Here is a 6,000-nt window from a genome sequence, read left to right on the forward strand (position 1 = left end):
GTCCGGACAAACGCTGTATATTCATTTATATGTAAAACCTCCTCTGTCCAACAATACTATCAACCAAGGTGAAACTCATCTTACGCTCCATATTAGGATAGCTCCCGCGACAGTAAGGTCTAAGTAACAGTAACGGACCCGGGTAATTTTCCGGCGAATGGCTGTCGGCACCGTTCCCCGAAATCAATGCAGATATGTTTAATTTACATTACCTCGTACGTTGATGACTGCACAATATTGACGTTGAGAAATGCAATTGATTTCATGTATGTATATGAAAGTCAATCCTTTCCAACGACAATTGGATCTACGAAACCAGATCGGACCCAGATTTTTATCCGACCACCAACTGTCAAGAATTCTGGGACTTTCTCTCTTCTTTATCGCAAGCCTAACATCCTCCCCTGCTAAAGCCAGAGCAAACATATACTAGCTGGACGAAGGAATCCACCTCGGTTAGATGCAAAACATGTAATACAAATATTTGGAGACATCTTAAGGCCTATTCAGGTCTTAAAACACGTTAGGAGTAGTCTACACGGTATGTGGTCCCATGCTGAAAACTCACTACTGCACAAATGGCCTTTACGGCCGATTAAAATGCACCAAGCCCACGTGATGCGTCGAAACTTCCCGGCTTTTTAGAACATCTCGAAGCAAAGTTGCTCCTTATCCTCCTGACCCGTGCAAACATTGAGTCCACCCCATTCCTGGAGGAATTTTTCTGCTGCTTTTGCTCCATAACACCACCTCGATTAGATGTAAGATATGGAATGGAGGGAGTCACCTTAAAATCTGTTCTGGCCTTAAGACACATAAGGAGTGGTTACCACGTTAGGTGGAACCAAGCTGCGAACGGAATAATGCGACAATAGTCTCCACGGCTGTGCAAAATGCACTTAATTCGTGTGATACGTAGACAATATGGAACCTCTACGATCCCACAAAGCTCCACTAGGCAGTATTACTCCTAATCGCAAGTGTTGATCTGACAAAAAGCAGAAGCTGGCGACCTGGCTAACTCTCGCATCAGACCACCTGCCCAAAATAATCTCGAACAAAAAACCTTCTAACTTTAGTTCTGTGCGTTAACTTTAACCAAGCTAACTGGGTCGGCTTCACAGAGTTTACCGGTAGCACTTTCACCACACTACCCATTCCTACGAACATAATCGTTGGCGAACGTCCTTTCCACAAGTTTCGCAGCTCCTACCGCTCGCTTGATCTCAGCTGGAAGAATAGTGGAAATCCGCTTCAATTTTCCAGCTGAAGCAGTCGCTTAGCAAATGAGCGCGACATCTTACGCCAGGTCGATCCCAGTGATCTCTGCATAAGGAATCTCAATTTGGAAATTTGGCAACTAGTAGACCAGCATCAGTGGACGAAATGGGTAGAGCAAATGAAGTAATGCTATCTCTCCGCCAGAGTGGGCAAGCTTTTTAACAATATCAGTGCACTTCTGAAGATAGTTGCGTCCTAAGTCTGATCGGCATATCGTCTTATGTTGTTGACGTAGTTATTAAAAATCTGTTGATGTTTCTAGGAGCCGGTTCAAAATAACTTAAAGAATTCATTATGCTCCTTAACTGAGAGCATACAGGTTTCACTGCGGATATGTTCGATCGGAGACATCAAGGGGCATCCTGTTATAGTCCGGAGTGCAGCGTTCTGGCATGTCTGAAGCTTCCTTGCTGCGTTTCAATGCATCCAGACGACCATATTGGTGCGGCGTGTTGCCAACAACATTTTTTGTCTTTTCCCCATGTGCTGCCGGTTAGCGACTTGAGGATTTTGTTTCGGCTCTGTACTTTGGCAATAATCGCGGTCGTATGAGAAGTGAAGGAGCACGGCTGTCTAGGATCACGTCTAAAATCTTAATATTCTTGACAGTGATCGTGCATTCATCAGCGTACGAGGTGATAGAAATTTCCTGGTGATTGAGGGAGTTTCGAAATGTAGAAATTAAACAGCCACGGGGAGAGGACACCAGCCTGCGGACCTCCTGTTTAATTCTTCTCAATTTGGAATTTTTCCTCGAAACAGTACCTATGATTGCCGGCCGCTGAGGTAGTTCATAGTCCACCTCTTCAACCCTGGAGAGAGTTTAGATTTTTCGATGTTCTCAAGTAGCGTTGTGTGACTGACTGTGTTAAAGGCTTTTGACAAGTCCAACGCTACGAGGATCGTTCTCTCACAGTGTGGTTTCTGGTTAAGGCCACGAACTATCTGGACGTTTATGACGCTAAGTGCAGTGGTGGTGCTGTGCATTTTACGGAAACTATGCTGCTGGTGAATGAAGGTAGGGAGTAGAAATGCCCCCGAAATAGCCCGTTCCCATGACAGTCAAAATCGAATCGAAAAAATACGTACTTGAAATAGTGATAATTTTCAACTTTAACGCAAAAATCTCGAAAACTATAGGTTTTCCATAACTGTACATACATATTCTTGATCTGGAGAATCTGCTCTATCCGACCATACCCATTTTATTCCCGAAATTCTGGGATGGTGTTCTTAATTTTTTCCCAAATATCTCAAAAACCATACGTTAGAGGCAACTACATGTACACACATGGTCAAAATAATAAGTACATACGCCCGTGTAACATTCAATTTCTAATAAATTCTCTTTTATTCATGTTTAAAGAGAAATAATATCATATTTCATTTCATATATGGCTTAAATATCAAAAATTAAGGTACATATTTGTAATAATACGTACTTAAATTTTAGCAAATAATAACAGTAAAAAAATGGCTGAACAAAATAATAAGTACATCAGGTATCTTTGAATGAAAAAATGTATCAGTTTGAGTTTTGTTCTGTTTCCTATGTGATTTTTATTTACTTCTTTCATCAATATCTAGTATATCCGCCATTATTTTCAATTCCTTTTGAGATTCGTTTTGGCATACTGGAAATAAGTTTGTGGCACGTATCAATTGGAATCTCATACCGGATTTTTTCAACAAAATTCCCTAACTGATCCTTATTTTGGAACGATTGCTACCCAATCCGTTACTTTAGCTTCCCCCAAAGGTTTTCAATTGGATTCAAGTCGGGAGGTTGATATGACCATTTAAGACAACTCACACTATTATCCTGAAACCAATCTTTTATCAACCTCGGAGTATGCTTAGGATCATTATCCTGGTGAAATTTCCATATTAGTGGCATACTTTCTTCAGTATATGGCAGCATCGTATTTTCCAAGCTATCTTTTTATTGGAACCTATTCATGATGGCTGAAATATGATGTATTGGTCCTACACCATACCACGAAAAGCAGTCCCAGTCCCAGACTATTATGTTAATGCCACCGTCTTTAACGGTATTTTTTGTAGACTGTGAATGCAATTATTTGCCTTTCTGACAACGGACATTCCGTCAGGTATCATTTCCGAACAAATTAATTTTTGTTTCATCGCTCCACAAGATATTTGGGCCGGACAAATTTGCATGATTTTTCGCGAATTGTAATCTTATCTAAAGTTTTTTTTGTTGCAATTATGGTATTCTTCTGGCTATCCTGCCAGGTAAATTAACTCGATGTAGCCTTCGTCGGGCCACTCGGGAAGATATTATTCTTTCTACCCATCTATACAATTTTTTTGTTTTTAAGGCATTTTAAACGTGAAGCTATACAACTGAAAGAGCAAACCATTAAAATAAATCGTCCGATTTGATGAAAATCTTAAAATAATCAACAACGTACTTATTATTTTGACCACTTAGAAACACGTGCATCAACAATCAATTGCCACGCCCACTACAACTATAAAAGGTAATATAATATCAAATTTAATAAAATCAACATGTAGTTGGATTCGTGTACTTCATCAAACATTCAAAATTCAATCATAAATGCAGTCTAAAGGAATGTACTTATTATTGTCATCATATATGTATATATTTTCTTGATCTGAAGGACCTCCTCTATCCGTACATACAAATTTTAACCCCGAGATCAGGGGATTCTATGCTAAAATGTACCTTAACCCCGAAAACGGGATTTACTCCTCACGCGGCAATTAATTTTGTATTGACGGTGTAATCGTTATTTATTTTTATTCGTTTACAAAATATGGTAACATGTATCTTCTGTTTGCTTGTAATACAACAGTTTTAAACTAATTAATACAAAACAAATGTGTATGACCGAATTAGTGGAGTGTTAGTGCATATAAAAGTTAAATATATACATATGAGTAATTTACATTATATTTTGGAGAATCACTGATTTTAATTAGTTGAAATGGGTAAATTGAGGTCCTCCACATCAGGAAATATATACATCTAGTTTCTGCTGACTTATGGATTTTGAGATATTTTTCTGTTCTGGTGATTGTCATCGCAAACGCAATTTTTCCTGGAAACTGAATACGTTTGAACTGAAATTGCAAATCGCTGGAACTAAAGGAATTGGTAGAATCAAGAGTTCTGCCATGTATTCGATAGCTGCGTCACAATCAGTCGGGTTCCATTACATAGTTTCGGCGCATGAAAATTGCAAATTCTAACTTTGAGAGGCAAATGATGCGGCGGCATACTAAGCCTCTCCAAAGAATTTAGAAATTCCACTGGATAATTCACGGCTTTATCTTCATTGTCATGACGATCGATCGATTTGTATGAACGCAAACCTGCCGGAATTTGAAAATTGCGCGTGCACTCTAGCAATCGTAATTACGATAATTTGGCCAATGCTCGGATAAACATTCGTGATGAGTTCATCTTTCGTTGAAGTGAATTGACAAAAGGCAGGTGCAATTGGAGGATGGAGTCATGTGTAGAAGTTCACGCAAGTGTGGAAAGTTCTCTGATCGCCATTCACTTGGGAGTGGCCAGAAACGATTATTTTACATATTACTCAAACAGCTCACGACTTCCAGTCTGTGACCAAATATTCTCTGGCTAGCCTGGCTTTGAAGGCGAGCTAAAGTGAGAAGGCTAAACACCCCTTTTCACAGTGCGCTGGGACCCGCCACGTACACAGCGCCCCAATGAAAGATTGCCAACTGCCTGGGATGAGAGACCCCCCTTTTGATAACGACCATGGCAAAAGTAATAAGGAATACGATATGAGGGCATACACCTGGAACATCCGGGCCCTTGATTGGGAAGGTGCCGCTGCCCAGCTGGTTGATGTCCTCGTGAAAATAAAGGCTTACATCACCGCCGTCCAAGAAATGCGATGGACGGGACAAGGACTGAGGCAAGTAGGTCCTTGTGGCATTTACTACAGTAGCCATATAAAGGAGCGCAAGTTTGGTGTGGGATTCGTGGTGGGAGAGAGACTCCGTCGCCGAGTACTATTATTCACTCCGGTGAATGAACGTCTATCCACAATCCACATCAAAGCGAGGTTCTTCAACATATCGCTAATTTGCGCCCACGCCCCGACGGAAGAGAAGCACGATGTGATCACAGATGCCTTCTATGAGCGTTTGGAGCGCACCTATGAGAGCTGCCCCTGCCACGATATCAAAATTGTGCTTGGCGACTTTAACGCCAGGGTGAGCAAAGAAGGGATCTTTGGAACTACGGTCGGTAAATTTAGTTTTCACGACGAAACATCCCTAAATGGATTGAGGCTGATCGACTTCGCCGGGTTATCTGTAGTACTAGATTCCAACACAAGAAAATACATCAAGCTACCTGGCTGTCTCCGGATCGAAAAGCCACCAACCAGATCGACCATGTTGTGAGAGACGGAGGACACGTCTCCTGTGTTCTAGACGTGCGGACGCTCCGAGGTCCTAAACTCGACTCGGACCACTATTTTGTTGCAGCCAAGATTCGCATCCGCCTCTGTGCAGCAAAAACGCACATAAACAAACACAAGGAAGGAACTGCAGTGGCATGCGAAGTAGCTATTGCATCGTCCGTCGTTGTATTCCAGTGATTGTCATATTCCAGCAATTGTAATTATTTGATAGATTTCACCAAACTGCAATACTCAACATTGACATGAGTTTTGAATGTGAATTAGACAACAG

General features: G+C 41.1%; 1 protein-coding gene across 1 annotated transcript in view; it reads right to left on the bottom strand.

Moving 5' to 3' along the window:
- The window catches only part of LOC126765715 (craniofacial development protein 2-like), a 358,631-nt gene that overhangs the window by 255,503 nt on the left and 97,128 nt on the right, over positions 1-6,000 (bottom strand). The window lies entirely within an intron of this gene.

Source organism: Bactrocera neohumeralis, unplaced genomic scaffold, assembly GCF_024586455.1.
Source record: "Bactrocera neohumeralis isolate Rockhampton unplaced genomic scaffold, APGP_CSIRO_Bneo_wtdbg2-racon-allhic-juicebox.fasta_v2 cluster11, whole genome shotgun sequence".
Taxonomy (NCBI): Eukaryota; Metazoa; Arthropoda; class Insecta; order Diptera; family Tephritidae; genus Bactrocera; species Bactrocera neohumeralis.